At 43.1% G+C, this 25,541-nt stretch overlaps 1 pseudogene; it reads left to right on the forward strand.

Annotated features, from left to right (window-relative positions):
- Positions 1-6,897: 6,897 nt before the first annotated feature.
- LOC142461593 (peptide chain release factor 1, mitochondrial pseudogene) lies at positions 6,898-24,441 on the forward strand (annotated as a pseudogene).
- Positions 24,442-25,541: the final 1,100 nt, after the last annotated feature.

Raw genomic sequence — 25,541 nt, forward strand, 5'->3', positions numbered from 1 at the left:
GCTTTAAAAATACCTTTAGGAGATTAAATATCCTTTTGATTAAATATTTGTTAAAGCAGCTCAGCCAAATGGGAATGATTCTTGGCAAAGATGGTATCTGCCAGGTTTCCCTAGTGCACACTTACTATTTCCCCATGTGTAATTCATTATACAAATAAAAGGAAGGGGCAACATGGCCCACAAGATCACATTGATGGGCATTTTATAAAATCCCAAACCCACTCCCGATAAAAATGTTCAACACAATAGTAATAGAACTTGAAGCTCACCTTTAAGAATAGATCATTGAAGATACGGGTGCTGTAGCCAAGTGTGGCGAAGAAACTAATGGTGCCTGGCTATTAGAAAGAACAGTATCTGGGCTCTTAAAAGGCTTGTCTTTGAGCAAGCCGTCATCTGAGTGAAGCACCAACGGGGCCCATACAGAAGATTGCGAATGATGAAATTCAAACCTGAAGGAAGGAATGGGTTTGCAAAAGGCTATGGATGGCAGTGGGAACCCCAAATCCACTCGCGCGGTCCACACATGGGTTAATTCCCTAGTGAATCCCTCTGACCGCAGTCCAGGGATGTGAATGACCTTGCTATCATGCAGAGAGCAGTGGTTTTTGTTTTTTCTGTTTTTCTGTGTATGACATCTAGGATGGGTAGAGCTATACAGACGGTGACTACATTGATGGGTTCCTGGAGGTATGGTGGGGAGGTTGGAGAGAGTTGGGGAACTGATGATAATGAATACAAGAAATAAATGTTCTAAAATTGATTGTGATGATCATTGTGCTGGTCCAAGTGGACTAGAGATACAAATCCGTAGACACTCAGATGTGTATAAGAAAGAGCTTATATAAGGAGTAATTGTATATTAAGAAAATATCCCAGCCCCATCCAGATCAAGTCTATAAGCCTTATATTAGCGCATATGTCCGATACCAATAAGTAAATTCCTCTTCACCCACGCAACACATGCAAAGACACTGAATGCAGGAAGATCACAGGCCAGTGGGTGGAAAGTCTTGTGGATCCAGTGGTAGTGGAAGCATCTCAGCACTGGCAGGGGTCTCCATGTGGCTCCTCAAGATCCAGGGCTCTGGCTCCATCAGCGTAGCTCCATGTGTCTTGTCAGCAGGAAAATGAAACAGAGAATGAGTGTACAAAGACCAAGAGGCAATTGTTTGAACAGAACAAGAGGATACTGCATGCTTACAATCAGGAAAGGTATGTCCCAGGGCTGTATCCTTTCCCCATACATATTCAGTCTGTATGTTGAGCAAGAAACCTGAGAAACCGGACTATAGGAAGAAGTGCACAGCATCAGGATGGAAGGAAGGCCTGTTAACAAGCTGTGGTATGCAGGTGGCCCAGCCTTGCTGGATGAAACAAGAGGACCGGAGCATTTACTGATGAAGACTTAAGGGTACAGCCCGCAGTATGGATTGCAATTCAGCGTAACAAAAGCTAGCATTCTCACATCTGGATCAATAGACAACATCCTAATAAAGGGAGGAAAAAATAGAAGATTTCATCTTGGTTAGATCCAGAGCCAGTGCTCATGCAAACACCAGTCCAGAAATCAAAGGATGTGCTGCACTGAGCAAGAGAGTGGAAAACTACGAAAGAGCAACGATGCCCCTTTGGGGACCGAGGGACTTCTGACCCAACCCTTGGTTTTTTAAATTGTCTTATGTGCACATGAAAGTTGAACAATGAGTGTGGAATCCCACAGAAAATGGACACATTTGAGTTGTGGTGGGGACTAAGAATATTGAGAATACCTTGGGTTGTCAAAAGAACAAGCCTACCTTGAAGGAAGTAGAGTTTGATGGCTCCCCTCCCCCCCCATTGCTTCTTAGAAGCAAGAATGGCAAGAGGGACCAGTTCTTGGTAAAGGACATCATGCTTGGTTGAGTGAATGAGCATCGATAAAGAGGAAGGGCCTCCAGGAGATGGATGGCCACTGGGGCTGCACCAGTGGGCTCAAGCTGAACAAAAACAGTGAAGGTGGCATCAGGCCAGGCCAAGTGTCTTTGTGTTGTATGGTCACTGTGATTTGGAGCCAAGTGGACAGCATCCAACAGTTGCAATACTGAATGAAAGAAGATAGACACACGGATAAGTACTGTGTGATTCAACTAATAAATTCTAGAGATGAACATTTATGATATATATGATTATGCCATTAGAAGTCAGGATTAAGTCAGGATAGTCTTAGGAGCAAGTGACTAGCAGAGAGCACAAGTCAGCTTCCAAGTGGTGCTAGTGGTCCCCTTCTCGATCAGAGTAGTTGGTATGTGGTATGCGACGAATCAAACTTGTAGTCTAGCTCTCTTGGACTTGTTTTCATTTATTTTGGTTCCACCCAAACTTGTATATGACCACTTGATGGTCTATGTCACAGCCCCTGGCCTTATTTTGGCTAATGATATTGCGCTTCTTTATTCTCTCTTCCCACAGATACAATAAATTTGATTCCTGTGTATTCTATGTGGGGAATTCATATGTATAGTCACTGTTTATATTGATTAAAAGGGGGATTTTCAATGAGGACGTCTATCATGTGATCATGCAGAATTCTGTCATGTGATCTCCAGCTTCATGTCTCTTACTAAGGGCATGTTTCCCCACTACTGATCTCTTTGTTTCCAATTTTCCAATTCTAATCACCAGTAATTATCAATGCACTTTGATGGCCTATTTGGTCAATTAGCTTTAGTGGTTGGTGTATAAATTTGAATCACAGTTGTATTGGCTGAATTTCATTCTATGAGTATAAATATTATCCTATCACATTACAACACTGTACTGCAAGACCGATCTTGAAATATTCTTTGTGAGGGTGAATGCAATGCTATTTATCTTGAGTCTGTCATTCCTGGTATAGTAAACTATATGTTTGTCTGGTTCAAAGTGGCCAATAACAGTCATTTCAGCTTATGAATGCTTCGGATATTGATCTTTATGTAATCCATTTCATTTTCGATCTTTCCAATTTTCCCAAATCCATACTTTGTATCTGCCACATTGTGATGACTAGGGAACGCATGTAGCTGTTTCTTATGCTGAGGCCTCTCTCATCAGCACACGAAGGTCTCCAGACTTTACTCCATCCAGGTCATGACGGTTGACTCTACTTTGAGGAGGCAGCTCTTCCTCAGTTGTACATAAGGCAGATATGAGCTGAAACTGATTTGGCAGCCCTACCTCTTCCATCGATACCGTGTCACATGGCAGATTTGTCTTACTCAAGGGATAGACATCATGTTTCTTTCCCATGATATTGGATGTTAGGGAACAAAAAAATCAGTCTGAAGGGGTAAAGCTAGGGCTTTTACTCCATTCCCATGTCTAAGGAGCTTTCTGGCTGTACTTCTTCCATGACCAATTTGATTCCCCTTCTGGCAGTGCCCTGGACAGTCAGTATTCCTCACCAACACCATCATTCAAATGCACCAATTCTTTCAGCTTCCTAATTCAGTCTCCAGATTTCACATGTATATGAAGTGATACAAATACCATGGTTTGGGTCAGGCACACCTTAACCTTCCAAGTAATATCTTTGCATTTTAATATTTAAAGCAATCTTTTGAAGCAGATTGCCAATGCGATATAAAGTTTGATGTCTTGACTTCTGCTTCTGTGGGCATTGATTAGTTGTAGGTCCAAGTGAAATGAAAACTTGGCAACTTCAATCTTTTCTCCATTTACCCTGATATTGTTTACTAGTTCATAGGTAAGGATTTCTGTTTTCTTCATGTTCAGATCTAATCCAAACTGGGGACTATAGTCTTTGATCTTCAATAGAGAGTGCTCCAAGTTTTCTTTACTTTCAGCAAGCAAGGTTCATCTGCCTATCATATATAGGCTGTTAATGAGCACTCTTCCAATCCTGTTGCTGTGTTCTTATATAATCCACCTTCTTAGACTATTTGCTCAGCATACAGATTGAATACATATAAAGACAAGATACAACCTTGGCACACACTTTCCTCATCTTAACCTATGCAGTATTTAGTTCCTTGGTTTATTCAAGTGCCTTGATCTGTGTACAGGTTCCTTATGGACCCAATGAAGTTTTCTGGAATTCCCATTCTTTCCAGTGTTATCCAGAATGTGTGTCGATCCAGACAGTTGAATTCCTTTGCCTAGTCATTAACACAACAGTAAAATTTTTTTCTGGTAATCTCTACTTTTACCCAAGATCCATCTGACAGTAGCAATGATATCTCTTATTCCATGCCCCCCTCTGAAGCTAGCTTGAATCCCTATTCTGTGAAATCATCACTTCACTGCTATCTATTTCCAAGCGTTTGTCACCCAGACAGACAGGCTTACTCCACTGGGAATATGGTTGGGTTTTTAATTTACAACAAATAGTTGGTCGTTTCCTCCTCATCCTTAGGAAACGATAGCCTGGGTAGATGGTTTTGCCTTGTTTTCCTGCGTTGGGGCCAACATGACCTTCACTGTTGGTCAACTATAATGTGGATCAGAAAGCATCCGGCTCCCTGATCATTCTCTCTCATGGATCGAAGAAGCCTGGAGATCACCATGTAACTTTCTCTGGAGACAACGCGCGTAAGGAACACCCTTTCATTACCTACAGAAGGTCTCTGCTGTGAGGTCACATTCGCGGCCTTTATCGGGGTAACGCGTGCCCCATCACCACCAACCTGGACTGAGAAGAGCCCGTGCCTTTCAGGTGGAGGTGTAGTCTCGGGCCACGGTCTTCAGGAAGCCATTGTGCGCGTTGCCATGGACACGGAGTTCCAATAATGGCTCCTTTCCAGCACCAGGTGAAAGGCTAGGGCTAGGTGTGTCCAGCCCTAAGGAGGCCTCCGTCGGCTAGCATCATCTTCCCACCTTCGTCTGGGGGTCAAACAACAACCCAGACTAGAGCGCAGAGGAAGGAAGGAAGGTCAGTTTGAGGACCACACTGGCCGGTGGCGGTAGCGGACTCTGGGGCACCAGGTGGGAAGGTTGGCCCAGGACCCAGCCGTGGTGGGGCGTGTGGGGTGGGGGGAAGGGGCGCGGCTAAGTGACGCTCCACCCTATCCCTCCCCGTCTCCCCGCTCCTGTGCTTTCAGGTCAACACACAGTCGCCGGCCAGAGGCGCAGAGACTTCCCTTAAAGATCTTAAAATTATCTTTAAGAAAAAGAAAGAAATCAAACTTTATATTACAAATCTGCTGCCCAAGACCTCGTTAGAGTGTTAAAGAGCAAAGATGTCACTTTGAGGTCTAAAGGTGTGCCCTGGCCAAAACCGTGGTATTTTCAATTGCCTCTTGTGCACATGAAAGGCTGACAATGAATGAGGGAGATACAGAAGAACTTAGGCCTTTGCATTACAGTGTTGGCGAAGAAGATGGAAAGTACCACGAGCAGCTAGAAGAAGAAACACATCTTGTCTTGGAGGGACAGCCAGAAAGTTCCTTAGAAAGGAGGATGGGGAGACTGTGCCTCACTTGGGACATATTGCCAGGAGAGATTCGTTCCTGGAGAAGGGCATTATGCTTGGTAAAGTGGAGTCAGGAAAAAAGTGGCTTCAACGATGGCCCCAACTAAGACAACAATTGCAAGGCTTGTGCAGGACCTCAGAGTGTTTCATCCTGTTGTCCGTAGGGTCGCTGTGAGCAGGACTAAGTTTGACAGCACCTAACAACAGCAATAACATGGCTCATTTCTAGGTGTTTGCATAGAGGTTACGAGTTGGGTTGATAACCACCAGGTCAGGAGTTCGAAACCACCAGCTGCTCTCAAGGAAATAGATGGGGCTTCCTTGTCCTGTAAAAGAGTTACTGTCTCGGAAACTCAGTATGAGTCAGCATCAACTCAATGGCAGTGAGAGCCACAGTGAAGACAGCACGTTATTACTTCTGAATTTAGCAAGGTCCTTTGCGATGCCATCCTATTCTCCAGGGCCTTCCAGTGCTCTTGTGTGGCATAAATCTGGTTCCGTGAAATGAGGAGCACAGCTCTGCTCTTCCATTCTGTGGTTTATTATCTATGGACTCTTCCCGGGTAAAATATATTTTGTATAATGATGTAAAACTGGCACAGAGGTGCTTTATTTCAGTCTCTGGGCCCTATGAAAGAAACAGGTACTCTTCCAAAGGCCCTTGAGCTCAATTTAAATTTTGTTGAACATTCGATTTCTCTCTCAGCTAGAATATCAGAGTACAGAATGCATGTTTCACAGGATTGATAAAATTGCACAATATTGTAGATTTAATAAGTTTCTGGATTCAAGGTTCTAGAAGTACTGATCCATCTCCAATCAGAGAAATACTAATCCATACCTCATATGTTTTATGTGTGACTTTCTTTTAGAGGCTAGCAAAGGATTTTTAAACACCACAAAAGCATAAACTCACTGTCATCGAGTCGATTCTGACTCATAGCTGCTTAGATTTTTCCAAGGCTATAAATTGTTACACGGACTACATATCTCCCTCCCCAAGAGTGGCTGGTGGGTTCAACCCATGGACCTTTTGGTTACCAGGTACTTCATCAGCATAGGTACTCTGCAGATAGATATTGGGCTTGCATTGTGAGCACCGGGTTTGCAGAAGGATATGTCTGCCAGAATGAATTTGGCAGAGCTTTCTGTCTGATAACAGGGCTATTCACACTTCTCCACTATGATCAGGGGAGAATCACGGGCGGCTCAATCCACGTGGGGACCCTGCAAATGGATTTTTGGGCTTCCACTGTCATCCCGAGCCATCTGCAAACAGGTGTTCACAATTGAAGCTCTGATCCCATTTATTCCTTTAGATTTGGTGAGCCAGAAGAGCACGTACCCACTGTACCACCAGTGTTCAGCGTATTGCATTTAAATGCATCTATGTTTTTTTTCTTTTTAGATCAAGTATAGATTAAATTCAACCATAAGACTACACCATGGAAAAAGTAAACAAGAACTCATTATATTTCTGGCTTCGATATTACTCAAATAACAATAGGTAAGTGATCTGACCCAAACTTACTGAACTTTAAATATAATTCTCAGCCTTGATTAGTGCAATGGGAAATACATGTGTCTCTTCATTTTAAATGTGATCTGTGTGCAAATGAATTTGTACATGTGCTTGGAAAACTCAATTAAGGATATTGCTCTATGTATAATTTCCTTAAAAACACCTCATTTATGCCAAAGGGACCAGGTATAAGGCATCATGCAAAATATATATGTGTGTGGATATATGTATATATATATATGTGTGTATATATATATATATATATATATATATATATATATATATGAAGGGGGAAGTGCAGAGTGGAGACCTGAGGCCCAAGTGTCGACCACTTGAGATCCCCTTATAGAGGGGTTTAGGAGAGGAGATGGGTCAGTCAGGGTGCGATGTAGTACCGATGAAGAACACAGCTTTCTCCTAGATCCTGGATGCTTCCTCCCCCCAACTACCATGATCCGAATTCTACCTTGCAGGACTGGATAGGGCAGAGGTTGTACACTGGTGCATACGGGAGCTGGAGGCACAGGGAATCCAGGGTGGACGATACCTTCAGGACCAGGGATGTGAGGGGCGATGCTGGGAGAGTGGAGGGTGAGTGGGTTGGAAAGGGGGAACTGATTACAAGGATCCACATGTGACCTCCTCCATGGGAGATGGACGGCAGAGAAGGGGGAGTGACTCCGGATAGGGCAAGATATGACAAAATAACAATCTGTGGATTATCAAGGGCTCATGAGGAGGGGGGAGTGGGAAGGGAGGGGGGAAAAATGAGAACCTGATGCAGAGGGCTTAAGTGGAGAGCAAATGCTTTGAGAGTGATTAGGGCAAGGAACGTACGGATGTGCTTTATACAATTGATGTATGTATATGTGTGGATTGTGATAAGCGTTGTATGAGCCCCTAATAAAATGTAAAAAAAGAAAAAAAAAGAAAATGATTAGGGCAAAGAATGTACAGATGTGCTTTATACAATTGATGTATGTATATGCATGGATTGTGATAAGAGTTGTATGAGCCCCTAATAAAATGTGATAGCATACGAGGGGGTACCCAAAAATATCTGGGGAAAAGCTCTACTGGGCAGAGCTTTCACAGTATGCATTCTTCCCACTGGGCTCGTATATAGCAACTTGCTCTGAGTTAGTGCACCCAGTGGCATTGCCTGGGAAGTTTTTCTCTGGTCACAGTGAATTTTTTTCGTAAAAACACTCAAACCTTGTTTTTTGTGATGGCTGACGTAAAGGAACAGCATGTGGCTGTAAAAGTTTGTTTCCTGCTCAGGAAAAGTGCCATAGTAACTATTGTGATGTTGAACACAGCTTACAGGGACAGTGCTAGGGAAAAACTCAAGTATATGAGTGGTTTTCTCATTTCAAAAGTGAAGTATCAATGGATGATGAACCTCCTTCTGGACATCCGTCAACTTATCAAAGAGACCAAAATGTTGACAAAATTTGTGCACCTGTGCTTGAAGACCAACAATGGACCGTTGAGATGGGGAAGTTATCTGGCCTCTCTTGGAGCTCAGTTTAGCGAATTTTAATGGAAGATTTGGGAATGAGAAGGTCACTGCGAAATTTGTGCCTCGGGTTCTGACTGACCAGGAAAAGGAGCTTGTCTATATGCAGTGCTTTGAAAGAACAGCTCTGAACTGACACAGACTCCCTTGACCCCCCCGTCAAAGTCATTGCTGGTGCTATTCTTACAATCCTGATATCAAACACCAATCAAGCCAGTGGAAGATGCCATCATCACCTCACCCCAAAATAACTCGTATAGTGAAATCAAAGATCAATATGAGGCTCATTTGTTTTTTGCATGTAAGGGGGCTAGTGCATTTGGAGTTCATTCCACCAGGTCAAACTGTTAATCAAGCTTTCTATCTAGAGGTTCTGAAAAGATTGCGTAACAGCATGAGACCAAAAAAAGGCCTGATTTGTGGCACACAGGGGACTAGTTTTGCTGCCATGACAATGTACGTGCTCACACAGCCATCTCAGTCTGCCAGCTTTTGGCAAAAACCATCATGCCTCTCTTGCCCCATGCACCTAAATCACCTGACCTCACTCCGTGTGTCTTCTTTTTGCTTCCTTGAGTGAAGAGGGACATGAAAGGACAGCGACCTGATGACGTAGAATCGGTGAAGAAAAAAAGAAGGAGGTGCTGTCAGCCATCCTAACAAATGAGTGAACAATGTTTCCAAGAATGGACTCTCAGATTTGACAAATGTATTAAGTGTAATGGAGAGTACTTTGAAGGTGATAAGGTTGTTTGATTAAAAACATTTAAATATATATAAGTCTATTTTGGGGGTACCCCCTCGTATATGTGCTTCTTCAGGGGCAGCTGGAAGCCCTAATTGAGGATGCTCTGATCGAGGTGGTGAGCGAGCTTCTTAGGAAACTCTTCTCTAGAAAAAGCCACTACCTTTAGGTGTTCCATCTTGATCGGCTCCTGAAGCATTTCTGCTTACCACCGGGAAGGCGATCAAGGTATTACTAGTGAGTTGTTGTTTTTTTTTTTTTTTAAGCCTTGGCATGTGTTTTTTTTTTAATCATTTTATTAGGGGCTCATACAACTCTTATCACAATTCATACATACATCAATTGTGTAAAGCACATTTGTGCATTCATTGCCCTCATCATTCTCAAAACATTTGCTCTCCACTTAAGCATCTGGCATCAGGTCCTAATTTTTCCCCTCCCTTACCATTCCCCCTTCCTCATGAACCCTTGATGATTTATAAATTATTACTTTGTCGTATTTTGCACCGACTGGCATTCTCCTCACCTACTTTTCTGTTGTCTGTCCCCCAGGGAAGAGGTTATATATGATCCTGGTAATCGGTTCCCCCTCTGTACCCCGCCTTCGCTCTACCCTCCAGGTATCGCCACTACTGGTCCTAAAGGGATCATCTGCCCTGGATGACCTGTGTTTCCAGTTCCTATCTGTACCAGTGTGCATCCTCTGGTCTAGACAGATTTGTAGGATAGAATTGGGATCATGATAGTGGGGTGGGGAGGAGGCATTTAGAAACTAGAGGAAAGTTGTATGTTTCATGGTTGCTACACTGCACCCTGACTGGCTTGTCTCCTTCCTGTGACCCTTCCGTAAGGGGATGTCCAGTTGCCTAGAGATGGGCTTTGGGTCTTCACTCCACCCTTTCCCTAATTCACAATGATATGATATTTCGTTCTGATGATGCCTGATACCTCATCCCTTCGACACCTTTCCATTGCAAGGTTGGTGTGCTTCTTCCATGTGGGCTTTGTTGATTCTGAGCTAGGTGGCCACTTGTTTACCTTCAAGCCTTTAAGAACCCAGACATTATATCTTTTGATAGCCGGGCACCATCAGCTTTCTTCACCACATTTGCTTATGCACCTGCTTTTTCTTCAGCGATTGTGTCGGGAAGGTGAGCTTCATGGAATGCCAGTTTAATAGAACAAAGTATTCTTGCATTGAGGGAGTTCTTGAGTGGAGGCCGATTGTCCATCTGCTACCTTAATACTAAATGTACACATATATGCACATAGATCTATTTCTACATCATCATATATAAATATATGTACATATGTACATGCCTGTATTTAGACCTCTATAAATGCCCTTTGCCTACTAGTTCTCTCCTCCATTTCCTTTTACTTTCCTCTTGTCCCACTATCATGTTCAGCCCTCATTAGCGTTTCAGTAATTCCTCTCGGTTACATTACCTTTGGTCACACCCTACCAGGCCTCCTACACCCTCCTCACCACTGATTTGCATTACTTGTTGTTCCCGTGTCCCTGGGTTTGTTAACACCACTACCTTTTCCCCCACCTCCCCCTCTCCCATGTCCCTCCAGAACTGTCAGTCCTGTTGTTTTCTCCTCCAGATTATTCATCCACCCTATCTTATTTAGATAGAACTAGGAGACAATAACATGTTCAAAAACAAGACAGAGGAAAGCCAAGCAACAAAATAAAACAACACAATAATCCAATGACAAAAACCAAAATGAAACAAAACATAACAAAAATGAAAAGCTTGTAGTTAGTTCAAGGACTGTTTGTTGCCCTTTAGGAGTGTTTTCTGGTCAAGTCTGGTCAAGCCCTGGACCCAAAGTCTATTTTTGGTATTCCCTGGGGACTTCATTGCTCTATTCCCCTTGCTGTTCTGTTCCAAGCTCTTAGTGTTTTGCCTCTGCGTTGTGGGATCAGATCGGGTGCAATTCCCGCACTGTGTCTCCGGTGTTGTCCCTGTAGGACTATGGGTCAGTGAGGGATGGCGTGTCTCATAGTGGGACCGGCCATATGGTCTTTTCTGTGAATTGAATGCTCTGAGCGGGAATCTCGTCGTCAAGGCTTGGTGGGCCAGGATGTGCTCCACTCTCTCTTCCTCCCCCTTCATTTGCTCCCGTGTGCTCTGATCACACATGTCCCTCTGCCGGAACTGCAGATTCAGTGCTGTCTTCTAAAACAAATTCTTCTGGGGGGAGGGGAAGGTGTCCACGTAGTTGGGATTCAGGCCAGCCCCTCTGACCTCTCCACTGGTTCCCTAATCCATTCTGTCATGTTGCATTCACATTTGAAGTCTGGTCCTTCTTTCCCTGCGGAGATATAAACAGTACCCTCCCCTTGGGTGGGTTAGTGCCCTGTGCCCCCACTACCTTTTTGTTTTTTATTATGTTATTTTATTTTTTCCTCCCCCTCCCTCCTTTTTAGTTGCCTACCGTATGTATCCCTGGATTTGGTTTGGCCCCTGCCATACTACTTGGTCCTCACCCCAGGAATGTTTGTATACATTAGCTTTTCCCCTATGTCCCTTTTGCATTTGTTTTTAAAGCTTACTTCAGTGGACTCCTGTTGTACCTCTCCTTTTGTGCTTGATTTACTTCGCTTAGCATGATTTCCTCCAGTTCTTCCCATGCAGCAATGTGCTTCATGTGCCCATCGCTGCTTTTTAGTGATGCGTAGTACTCCATTATATGTATGTACCATAGCTTTTTAATCCACTCGTCAGTTGATGGAAATTTGGCTTGTTTCCAACTTGCAATTGTGAATTGTGCCGCAGTTAACATTGGAGCATAGATGTCTGGCCTTGGTTTGTTTCTTGCCTCTTCTGGGTATATGCCCAGTAGGTGGATTGCTGGGTCAAATAGTAACTCAATTTCCATCTGTTTTAGGTATTGCTAGATCAATTTCCATAGTGGCTGTACATACTTACAGGTCCACCAGCAGTGGATGATAGTTCCTGTTTCTCCACAGCCCCTCCAACACTTGTTGCTTTCTGATTTTTTGAATTGGACTACCTTTGAGGGTGTTGGGTGGTACCTCATTGTTGTTTTAATTTGCATTTTATGGCTAAAGATTGGGAACATTTCCTCATATGTTTATTGGCCATTCAGATTTCTGCCCCTGTGAAATCTCTGTTTGGGTCCTTGGCCCACCTCCTCAGTGGGCAATTAGTTTTTTCTTTTTGGAAGCTAGCAGAGTATTGTAGATTTTAGTAATAAGGCCTTTGTCTGGTGTGTCATTGCTAAAGACACCTCAGTACTCCCCTTGTGGAGCTTTTGGGATTTTCCATATATAAAATCATATCATCTGCAAATAATGATAGTTTCACCTCTTCCTTCCCCAGACAAATACCTTTGATGTCTTTTCTTTGCCTTATGCAGTTAGCTAAAACCTCCAGCATGATATTGAGTAAGAGAGGGGACAAGGGGCATCCTTGTCTGGTCCCCCTTTTCAGTGGGATTGTGTTGTCTTTTCTCCATTGACTACCATGTTGGTTGTTGGTTTTTCATATATAGCTTGTATTTTCTTGAGGAACTTTCCTTCCATTCCTATCATCTCAAGTGTCTTAAAAAGGAATTGGTGTTGGATGTTGTCAAATGCTTTTTCTGCATCTATCGATATTATCATGTGGTTCTTACAGTTTTTCATGTCAATGTGGCGAATAACATTGATGGTCTTTCGTAAGTTGAACCATCCCTGCATCCCTGGTATGAGTCTCACTTGGTCATGGTGAATTATTTGTTCTATATACTTTTATATTCTATTGGCCAGTATTTTGTTAAGGAATTTTGCATCAATGTTCATTAGGGATATTGGTGTGTAGTTCTCGATTCTTGTGGGATCCTTGCCCAGTTTAGGTATCAGAGTTATACTAGCTTCATAGAAAGATTTCAGGAGTTTGCCATCTTCTTCTATGATCTGGAAGAGTTTGTGTAGGATTGGTGTTAATTCTTCCTTAAATGCTTGGTATAATTCTCCTGTAAAACCATCTGGTCTAGGGGATTTTTGTTGTTGTTGATAATCTCTTGATACCATTGTCTCGTCCTTCTCTTGCTATGGGTCTGTTGAGAGTCTTGACATCCTTTGGGAACAGTCTAGGGAGGGATTTTTTCCCCCCAATAATATATCCATGTCTTCCAAGTTGTTGAATTCTTTGGAGTACAGTCCTTGGTGGTACTTTGTAATTAGCCTTTTGATTTCATTAGGGTCTGTTGTAATGTCCCCTCTTTCATCCCCATTATTGCTATTGAAATTTGATAACCAGTCTGTCGATTCTGGTTATCCTTTTGAAGAACCAACTTTGAGCAGCATTAATTTTCCCCCATTGTTTTCTTATTTTCCCTCTCCTGAATTGCATCCCTGGTTTTTATTATTTCTTTTCTTTTCCTATTAGTAGGATTGTCCTGCTGACTGTGCTCTAGTGGTAAATTTTGTGCCAGCATATCAGTCATGAGCCTCTCTTGCTTTCTCAGGTGTGCATGTATTGCTATGAAACGTCCTCTGATGACTGCCTTTGCTGCGTCCCATAAGTTTTGGTACAACGTGTTCTCATTCTCATTGGTTTCTAGAAATTTCCTAATTTCATCTCTGATCTGTGCCAGTGTGCACTCCTTTTGCAATAATTATTCATCCGCCAATTGTTTGCTTTTGTTTTCTTCGTCTTCCTTTTGTTGATTTCCAGCCTTATGGCACAGTGGTCAGAGAGAGAGGTATGTATGATATCATACATATCATATGCTTAAATTTATGTAGCTTCTCCTTATGTCCCAGTACGAGGTCTATCTTTGAATATGTGCCATTCAGGCTTGAAAAAATGTGGGGTTTTTTTTTGTAGTTGGATGAAAAGCTCTGTAAATATCTATGAGGTCAAATTGTCTAATTGTAGTATTTAGATCTCTTGCCTCCTTGTTGAGTTTCTTTCCCTGTGATCTATCTTTCTCAGAGAGTGGTGTATTGAAGTCACCCACTATAATTGTTGAGGCTGTGATTTCTTTTTTTCATCTTTTGGAATGTTTGGTTGACGTATTTAGTGGGTCTCTCATTCTGGGAATATATGTTCAAAATGCTTAATGGTTCTTTGCCTACCGTTCCCTTGAGCATTATATAGTGCCCCTCCTTATCTCTTTTTATGTTTTACACTTTGAGGTCAATTTTATTCGACATTAGGATTGCAGCCCCTACTTTTTTTTTCATTGCTGTTTGCTTGGTATGCCTTTTTCTAGCCTTTGATTCTCAGCCTATTTTTGTCTGTAGCCTTGAGATGTGTCTCCTATAGGCAGCAGATTGATGGATTGTGTTTTCTTTAAAAAAAAATCATTTTATTGGGGGCCCATACAACTCATCACAATCCACACATACATCAATTGTGTAAAGCACACTTATACATTTGTTGCCCTCATCATTCTCTTTTATTATTTTTTATTTTTTTACCCTCATCATTCTCAAAACTCGCTTTCCACTTGGGTTCCTGGAATCAGCTCCTCATTTTCTTTTTTCCCCTCTCCCTCCCTCCCTGCTCCCCCTCCATCATGAACCCTTGATAATTTATAAGTTATTATTTTATTTTACACTGCCCAGCGTCTCCCTTCACCCACTTTTCTGTTGCCTATCCCCCAGGGAGGAGGTTATATGTAGATCCTTGTGATCAGTTCCCCCTTTCTACCCACCTCTTCCCTCCAAGTATCGCCACTCTCACCACTAGTCCTGAGGGGTTCATCTCTCCTGGCTTCCCTGTGTTTCCAGTTCCCATCTATACTGCTGTGCATCCTCTGGTCTAACAAGATTTGCATGGTAAACTTGGGATCATGATAGTGGGGGGTAGGGAAGGAAGCCTTTAAGAACTAGAGGAAGGTTTTGAGTTTCATTATTGCTACACTGAACCTTGAATGACTCATCTCTTCCTCGCTACCCCTCTGCAAGGGATGTCCAATTGGCTACAGATGGGAATTGGGTCTCCAGGATTGTGTTTTCTAAGCCAGTCTGCTAGACTCACTCTTTTAATGCCTGAGTTCAGGCCATTGATATTCAGGGCTATTATCTCCATCTGTGGGATCTGAGATGTCATCTTATACTTTTTGTGTTGGGTATTTTCCTACCTTCCTTCCTTATTAGTGTGTTGCGTATGTGGGGGGGGGGGGTGTACGCACATCATTCTTGACTTCTTTCCATCCTTAAACCCATGCTATCTTGGGGGCATTTTCACTTTGTTGTCCTTTGGGTGGGGTTGTTCTATGTGGCAGTCTCTTATTTATGATGTATGACTGTTGTTCTTCTGCCCATACTGGGTCAGCAAGGATTTATTGTAGGGCTGGGTTTCTCCCAACATATTCTTTGAGTTTTTCCTTGTCTGGGAAGACTCTGACATCTCTATCTATCTTGATCGATAATTTGACTGGGTAGAGTATTCTTGGGTTTGCGTTGTTTTCCTTCAATTTTTGGAATATGTTACTCCACTCTCTCCTCTTCCTCATAGTTTCTGCTGATAGGTCTGAGCATATTCTTATTTGGGAACCTTTATATGTGATTGCTTGTTTTTCCCTAGCTGGTCGTGATTTTCTCCTTTTCCTCAGAGTTGGATAGTTTAACTATTATGTGCCTTGGTGACTTCTTGGGGGTTAGTCTAGCTGTTGTTCTTTCAGCCTCCTGAATGATTGCCTGGTTTTCATTCATTAGGCTGAGGAAGTTTTCCTCCAAGAATTCTCTTACTATTGTTGCAGATGACTTCTCTGTTGTGTCTTCTTCTGGTAATCTAATAATTCTAATGTTGTTCCTCTTCAGTATCAGACATAGCTCCTTGGTTTTCTTGAGCTTTTCTGATGATCTTATTAGATTTTGTTCATGTTTGTTAAAGTCTGTTTGGCTGTCCTCCATGTCACTGGTGCAGTTCTCTGCTTCCTCCAGTCAATTCTCGAGGTCTGTGTGTCTGCTACTGGTTTTTATTATCTACTTCTTAAGCTGGTGTACGGACTTTATCTCCTCTATCATTTCATCCTTTTTCTGTATTGTTTCCCTTATATCCTGTATGACTCCAAGCAGCATTCTGAAAATTTATTTCTGTGGCAGCTCAATGTCTGCTTATTCTATGTATGTTGTTATGTTCAGGACATCTTTTGCCATTGCCTTTTTTCCTCCTGTTTTTTTGTTGAGGTTGTTGGGGCTGCTGGATTTTTGTGTTGTGTTGTTTTAGAGGAACCAGGTGTCATTTCCCAGGGAGTCAAGAGCACTGACTCTTGCTGGGAGACTTATAGGAATGCTTCTTTGAACTGTCTACAGATAATTTTACTATGGAATTAGCCTACCACTTTATCCTTCTGTGGCATCCCTCTCAGGGGAGTGCCCCAGAAGGTTGATGGGTTGCCTGGTTTGGTGTAAACAACGTAAATGGTGGGCAGAATTGCCTTGGCTAAGTAGATCACTGTGGAATTTTGGCAGAGGTTCCTGCCAAAGCTTGGAATGTTGACCCAGCCGCCTTAGGCTCTTTGAGGCACTAAGATAGGTGGGAGGAAGTTCCCTCAGTCAAGTGGAAAGCAGGAATTCCCCAGTAAGAAGGTAAGAAGTTGGGCAGAGTATTCCCTGGTGGAGTTCGGCAGGGCTTTTCCAGCCTCAGGCTAGCTGCACAGGGTAGAGCTCACCTAACTGGGTGTGGGCCAGGTGTATATGCCCTAAGCTAAGGGAAGTGGCCTGGAGGTTGGCAGCATCCTGTGAGAGAAAAGGAAAGAGACAAAGAGGGAATAAAAACCAAACTAAGCCCACTGAGATTGTGGGGCAATAGAGAGAAGAGAGGGAAACAAATGTAACCATGTAGCTGGGTCCCGATCCCTGCCTGTGGAGCTGCAAGTGTTTAGTCCCTGCCCCAAGGTGGCAGCAAACTGTGGCTGTGTTGAGATTAAGCCCCTGCGTTGGCTCCAAATGGTCCCAGCTCCGGCCAAGACAGTGACACGGCTAAGGTCAAGTCCTAGCAGGCCTCCACTGTGGTATCCCCAAAGCCCCCAGCCCTTCAAAACCTTGTGGATCTGTGTCTACTTATCTTTATGATGCTCCTCCTGTGATCCAGCAGTGTTGAATTTCCCTCTTAGTAACTCTCCTGGACTGATTTCTGTGGTGCCCCTCTTGTATGTGTTACTCCATCGCCATCTTCCTGGAATTCTACTAGTGAGTTTTTTTATTGCTATCATATTCATTTTTTTAATGTCACCCATGACACACTTCTAGAGTTGTTGCATTTTCAAAAAGAGTTGTACATACATCACCGCAATCAGTTTCAGATTATCCTCCCTTTCCCGCATTCACCATTTGCTACCAGCTCCCCTCAGCCTCCCGCCCCAGTATCCCTGACAAGCCATCACATCAATTATTGTCTCTTTATATCTGCTCCCTGTCTGTGCTTCCTAAATTGGGAAACATAACAAAGTCCAAAAAATGGAAAATTGTATATATTAAAAGGAAAGAAAAGAACACCGGGAATATTCAAATAAGTCAGAAAGAAAACCTCTCTCAAGAAACAATTGAGAAATATTTAAACCCAGAACAAATCCAGAATGGGTCAAGGGGGAGATCAGCTGATCAGGTATCATGTTATGCTATGTATAACCACTCGTGGTTACTTGTTGGGCAGCTAATCACTGCACATTGAGTGTCATTAGTTTAGCCAATATATAGAATTTTAAATCCTTGAGAAAAGAAAGTCATATGAGTATAGGCCAGTGATGAACCACAATCCAAGATTGTTGACTTGTATAGATTGAACACTTAAGCAACTGGACACAATTTACACAAAGGACGGGGCTGGTGTTAGGGCAATTTTCCAACAATATTCATTCACAACATCAGAGCCATGCTGACCAAATTAATACACATCATAATGAAGCAAGGAGGGCACTAACATAAGTGTATGGTTGTAAGAGACTTGAGCTGAAGTCCAATGCCCACCAGTTCAATGCCCTTGGACTTGTAATCATCTGCTTCTTCTTACACTAGGGAGTTTCAGCTTGAAGTCTAATGGCTACAAGTGGTTTGCAGTCAAGCCCGTTCACTTAGTGGGGTTTCCACATTGAATCCTTCTGGGGTGGCCTATGAAGAATGTTGCACTCCCTGAAAGAACAGAGGCAAAAGTTCTGGTAGTCTATAGCACAGTTGTTTTCAACCTACTGCCATGACCCTTTAATACAGTTCCTCAGTTGTGGTGACCCCAACCATAAAATAATTCTTGTTCCTACTTCATAACTGTAATTTTGCCACTGTTATGAATCAGTTGACCCCTGTGAAAGGGTTGTCCATCCCCAAAGGGGTCACGACCCACAGGTTGAGAATCACTGCATTAGCACATGGACCAAGCTACCAAAGGCTAGGTCAAAAGTATCCAATTAGGAACCTAGTATCAGCCATATTCTCTCCTTAGGTTCCACGTGAGTATTATCTGATGGGAAGGTTGCCCCTCCCCAGTTTCCTAACAGAGATATAATTGCCTTCTCTAGATATCTATGACCCTGCCCTCCCATCTTGACATGGATTTCCAGTCAGGTTTCCTTATTACTCTAGTGGGCATGTATGCTGAATTGGGGTGATTTCAGAACATTTTGGATAGCAGCAACTGAATTGCCTTCTCCCTCCCCCCACATCTTGAAAAACTGATCCCAGCAGAGGTGAAGTCTCCTCTGTAGTTTTTAAGATGTACGTGTAGAGGAGGGTAGCATACGAGTATGTGTCATGGACGCTACAGACTGCCACATATTTATCCCACAGAGTGTCTGATGGGTTTGAACCACAAAACGTTCAGTTAGCAGCTGAGTGCTTTAACTATTGTGGCATGAGGTCTCCTGCAGTAACATTGTGGAGAGCCATCTCTGACGTCCTCTGGGCTCCCTATTGCCAAGAGGCAGGAGTCAACTGTACCTCTACCCTCCATCCTCCTTTATCTACTCCAACACTCTCCTTCCATGCTAGATTCAAGAAATCATTGCAGTGGCCACCCTGAACACACAGACAATACTCACAATTTGGTGGGGGGTGGGTTACTGGAGACTTTAATAGGTTATCACAAGTCAGGATCAGCAAACTATAAGGATACAGTTGTTGGTCCACAATAACACCTTCCCTCTGCCAGCAACCAAGTTTCTCATCTTAAGCCTTTCACCCATGTGGTCGTTTGGCCTCTGCCTTCCTGGTCTAGGAAGCCAGCCTGTTGCTCTATCTTGGTCCTATAGGCTCAGTGCTGTGCTTCTTAGTCCCCAGGCCCCAGTCTCTGGTGCCTCTGGCCTCAGCCACTCCAGGCAGAAATCTGGAATGTGCTCTTCCAATGGTCCTGGACTTTCTTCATTCTGCCACTGCTTCAAAGATGGTTCATTCTTGTTTTTGTGTTTTAGGTTTCATTGGCACTTCACCTATCACACAATTCAATAGTTCAATCATATCAAGCACAATCATTACTACAATCAATTCTAGAACATTTTCTCTTTTTTCCCCCCTCATGGTTAAATTGCTTTTAAAATGTGTTGTGTAATCACCAGCAAGTCTAGTGCTCCTTCCCCCCTCCCACATACATTATTTGCTCCCCCTATCTCCCACCCCTCCCCCTACCACCTCCCTCATAAACCCTCGCATCAGTTCTTATCTCTATGCATCTACTCCTTCCGTGCTTCACAAACAAGAAAACCCAACAAAGAAAATAAAGTGGCAAGGATAAAACAATAAACAAACAATAATATAAAGATTAAAAATACAAATAATTAGTAAGAAGGGAAAGACCACCATCAATATTAAAAATGTCAGGTCATTTTTTGTTGTTGTCATGGAGCAAGCAAGAAATATTTGCACTTAGAACAATTGCAGGTTGGGTCAAGAGGGAGGTCAACTGACCAAATATCAAACTCAATGTAGTATAATCACGACGACAGTGATCTCCATCTCATAGTGAAGCTGTGCCAGACCCTTGCCTGTGGCTAGAGGGGATCTGCCAGCGGCTTAATCTGACTAGGTACTCTGCAGATGGGTTTTGGGTTCCCACTGTCTTCTATAGCCTTCTACAAATTGGGTGTCCTCAATTTAGACTCTGATACTTTTCCCTTTGTCATATTTGAATTCTGTTATTGTCATCTTTGGATCACATAAGCTGGTGTGCTTCTATGTGGACTTAGTTGAATCTTTGATTAGATGATTGCTTGTTGGGCACCATCTGCTTTCTTCACCACACTTTGCTGTGCATCCTTATCTTCAGTGATCTTTTATGAGGGTGAGTATGGAGCAGGACCATGTTATCAGAACTAACTGTAGTGGATTGGGGCCAGAGTTAAGTGGGTGCCCAGCATCCATCTGCTGGTCCATAGGATATGCATGGCGCAGGTTTACTCTGACGGTCGTATGATAACAAATTCAAGACCCTATAAGACTCACATCCCAACAACAGCAACAAGCCAACTAGCAGACAACAAAAGACAAACACACAAATGAAAGCAAGCAAACTAAAGGCGGGAAAACGAAACCCATAGGAATAGAAAAGTAAAACATTGTCAATCATCCACCTCTGGAGTATAAGGCAATCATGTTGGTAACATTGGTGTTTCCAATGACACATCACTCTGGACACTGTAGGTTTGAGGAGTCTCTGCCAGGACAATTCCCCCATGAACCACAATCCATGGGCTTGACCCCCCATTCTATTGAGCTCCGTTGACCCTAAGCATGGGGATTGGTGCTGGGGAAACTGCCTGGATCAATTCTTCCAAGTTCAAATCCCTGACCAACAGATCAAGACCTGTCATGTCGCTGCAAGGGGGGCATTGAGGAACTAAATATATGGTGATTCTGGGTCCTTTTCCACTGGACACTCACCAACCTGGGGGCTCGCCCAAGGTAAAATGGCTCATTCCTATAACCATGGGGGTGATAACAAAACCGACTAAGCCCCTTTCTTAGTGTTCTACACACTCCATTTGCATAGGCCCCCTAATTATTTGGTGGCAGTTACAGGAACATTGGTAAAAAACTCTCAAACTCACTGTCAGCAAGTCAATTATGATGCATAGGGACTCTATGGGACGTTGGTGAAAGAACCATATGAAGAATTTTCAAGTTTTAAAATTTTACTGGGAGCTCTTATCACAATTCACCCACATATCCATTGTGTCAAACACATCTATACATATGTTGTCATCATCTTTTTAAAAACATTTTGTTTCTACTTGAGCCCCTGGCTCCTTGTTTTTTTCCCTCCTTCCCCCATCTTTCCTTCCCCACGTCCCCTTGAAAATTTATAAATTATTCTGGTTTTGTTTTTCATGTCTTACACCAACTGCTATCTCCTTTCACCCACTTTTCTGTTGTCCATCCCCCTGGGAGGGGGCCATACGTCAATCATTGAGATCGGCTCTCTCTTTTACCCCCCCTCCCCCCTCTACCCTTTCCCTCCTAGTATCGCTGCTCTCCTTATTGGTCCTGAGGGGCTTATCTGCTCTGGGTTCCCTGTGTTGCGAGCTCTTCTGTACCAGTATACATGTTCTGGTCTAGCCAGATTTGTAAGATAGAATTGGGATCATGGTAGTGGGGGTTGCAGGGAGCATTAAAGGAAAAAAAATAATTTTCACTGTAGTTTTTCATTCTTATTTTATAGATGAAGATACTATTTTTAGTGAGGTGAAATAAATCACCCAAGCCAATGCGTGGGTATACTGTGGCCAGATAGCCTTTAAAAATGAATTCTGAGAAAAGGAAAAAAAATACAAACATCTAGGCCTGTACTTTTCCTTCGGTTCAGAAACTCTCATCAACATAATGTATACCATCTCTAATCTCCCTGTACTTAACCATTCATTCTCCGTGGAATGGTCACCAAGGACCCACCCTTCCCATTGGAGCAGTTCCTTTGTTTTCTTTAGCTGCACCCTGATGCCCGTGACTGCTGGACCTGCTTCCTCATTTCTGCATCCTCACATCTGTCACCCGTTTTCCAGATTTATCCCAGTGTGGCCACATTGGTGGAGAACATGGAGAGACAGGAGAGACTAATAATCACTTTGCATCTTTCTTTCTCTTACACACACACACACACACACACACACACACATACACACACACACACACACGGATGTGTGAGCATCCCATTTCTGTCCCTCAATTATTTTCCGCCCCCACTTCCTGAAATGTCTCTTCAGAATTTGATTTATAAAGCATCTCTGACTTTATCTCTATGTATAATTTTTTGCTCTTTACAGGGTTCAGGATTCTTTAGCAGTGACTACTCCATCCTCTGGCAAGACTGACAACACGGGGTGAGTGGACCTGACTGGCAGGGCTGGGGAAGGGTCCTGGGAGCCAGAGGGAACTTCTCGGACACTCTTGCTAAAGTCTGCTTCTTTCACTGTCTGTTATGTGGCTTTCTTTCTCTTTGCATCTAAATTTTCCGAGAAAGAAAAGAAGACTTTCATAAAGAGGGAGACTCAATCCTCCTAGTTTGTTGGTGACCATTGGTTGATAGCAGCCCAAACCTTTAGAAGCCCATCAGGATTCATTCCCATGCTGAAGACTGGTTCATGTGTTCCAAGGGAGCGGGAAAGTCTCATTTGGAAACCGAGAGGGTGCTAACAATGGGCAGTAAACAAGGCTAGGCGCCAAGAGACCGTCCAGACCTGCCATCTTATAAGACCAGGCTCCCTAAACCCAATATAAGCCCCCGCTTATATTGAATAGAGTTCCTAACTCAGGGCCATGGTTCCTTGAGCCTTCTCTGAGGGGCAGTGCAGAATCCATGTCATAAAAGGCAAGTCTGGAAGGACTTGGAAAGCGCATCTGGATTGATAGGAAGAATGGGCACCTATAAAGTAAATTGAATTGAAAAAATAAAATCAGCCCCCACATGCTATTGTATCTGCAAAGACATTTAGTCGTAAAAATGATCATTAAGATGGTACATTCACCTATCTTGTTATATGTATGCCTTCCTGTCACGTGCATGCCTATTGTATGGCCCCTTACTGTTACGCATGTCATTACCTGTAATTAGGGGGACTGGCACGACCCTAGAGTGTATATAAGCCGTGGTTGGAAATATGGTCTCTCTGCGTGGATCTGGCTCCTGAAGTCATCACGATGGTCCCAGAGATGCTGAGCTGAGCCATCATCTGCGGGTTGGGCTTTATAAATCTCTTTCTCTTAATGGTTACCACTAATGGCACACCCACCTCCCTTGTAAACAGTTTAGACAGACACATCTTAACCCAAGAATGTGGATTTTTAGACCAAGCAGGAATCCCATTCTCTATTCTGTGCTAAATAAGAATTGGTCCAGAACGCTGTCATCAGACACCAGGACACTGGGGAAGCAGAAAGCCCTCCAGAAATATATGGAGGATCTCATCAAACACTTGAGCAGTATTACAGCATGTCTCTGTGGAGGAAGGTGACTGGAGGTCCTGGAACCAAAGGCATGCGGAGTCAGCACCACTAGCAGCCACTTATCAAGCAACCCAGGCGGCCAATCGTGCAATTGAAGAATTAGAGTCAGTGTGTAAACGTCTAACTAAAGACGAAGAGCAGTTACAAGGACTTGCACTCAAAGAAAGGGAAACTCTTGATCAAAAACTCAACATGTTATACAATGCGCTTTTCCAGAGCTCAGTGCCAAAGGGGAAATATGACAAAAATGATGTGATTTTTAGAGGTAACATAGGGGAGGACTCCTGGGGGAGACATTTGCCAACAATCTACTGAGGAAATATTTAACATGCACCAAAGTCACTCATGCTATAAACACTGGAACTTTGAACTTCTGAAGTATACACCAGTGATGATGGCAGATGTGAAGGTAGACCCCAAGGATTTTCGAGTGAATACCTTTCGAGCCAAAGGAGCCAGAGAGCAGCGTGTCAATACTCCCGATAGTGCTGTCTGACTTGTCCATCTCCCCACAGGCTAGCAGCAGAATGCCAACAGGAACGATCACAGATAATGAAATAAAGAAATAGCCCTTCCTGTGCTGAGAGCTAAACTCTACCAGCAGATTATCGAGAAAAAGAAGTGCCAACAACAAAGTGCTCAGAGTTTGCAGGTGGGAACCAGAGTCCAATCAGAGAGACTACGGACATATAATTTCCCCTGGAGTAGAGTCACTGACCACAGGATAACATATGACATTCGTGATATCAAGGAAAACCCAAGGAGAAGCATTCACTGCCTCCCTGCAGGGAAATGCAGCTGCTAAGTGAAGTAACTCTGCCTATGTGGAGGAAGAGGTTACAGTGTGAGAGCCACTGAGATTCCTGCCTTACTCTTACTGAGGACATCTCTCAAAGGAGCGACAGAGTGAGTCAAGGTCTCTGTAATGCCAGCAAAGCCACGAGGTGAATATATTGCTTTGAAATAAAGGGAGGGGGGGTGCATTCAAGCAATTTGAGCACTGACCTCCGTGGAATGAAAGCCAGACACTCCTAATGGAGCCACCAGTGACGGGCGGGCTGTAAATGGAGGAGTTGGAAGCAAACTCGCTGGGGTCTGCTCTTCCCCGGACACCTGGTATGCTTCGCCAATGTAGCCGTCTGGAGCAGCGTATTTACTTAGTGGGAGTTTTAAAATGACTTGTTCAGTTTCTTTTATTGGGGGCTCATACAACTCTCATAATCCATACATACATCAATTGTGTAAAGCACATTTGTACATTCGTTGCCCTCATCATTGGAGCACATTTCTTCATAGCTTTCCGTAATTATCCTTTTAAGACTAGTTGGCTCTGTGTAACATAGCCTATTTCACTTATGTGTGTGCACTTTTTTTCTTCCTTAGATTTGGCAGTGGTTTGTCAATTTCATGAATTCTTTTACATTTAATGTTCAGTATCGATAGGCACGAATTTACTGCTGTCGTTTTACTGTATTTTTGTTGTTTTGTGGTGCTGATGATTTCTTTGCTTCATGTATTTTTCTGGTGCTGAGTTAATTTTATTTACAAGTTTTCTAACTTCTTTGGTGTTTTAAAGTTTACTGAGACTTTATGATATTTTAATTTTTTATCATGGTGAGAACGTTTATTTGATGCTTTTGTTTAGTCTCTTCTCATCAGGATTTGATCTATTCTTTATCCTTTCCTCTGGAACTCTGCATTCCAGGATTATCATCTCTGTCTATTTTACATGGCTTTTCTAGTCTGTTGTACATGGTCTAGACAGTGTGTCAGCCTAGTTCAACATCTTGGCTCTAGATCCCGAGCTTTGCTTATTGAAAATGGAGTACCCTTGTAAAAGATCAACTGGCCATCGGTGTATTGATTTATCTTTGGACTATCAATCATGTTCCATTTATGTATATA

Source organism: Tenrec ecaudatus, chromosome 11 (assembly GCF_050624435.1).
Source record: "Tenrec ecaudatus isolate mTenEca1 chromosome 11, mTenEca1.hap1, whole genome shotgun sequence".
Taxonomy (NCBI): Eukaryota; Metazoa; Chordata; class Mammalia; order Afrosoricida; family Tenrecidae; genus Tenrec; species Tenrec ecaudatus.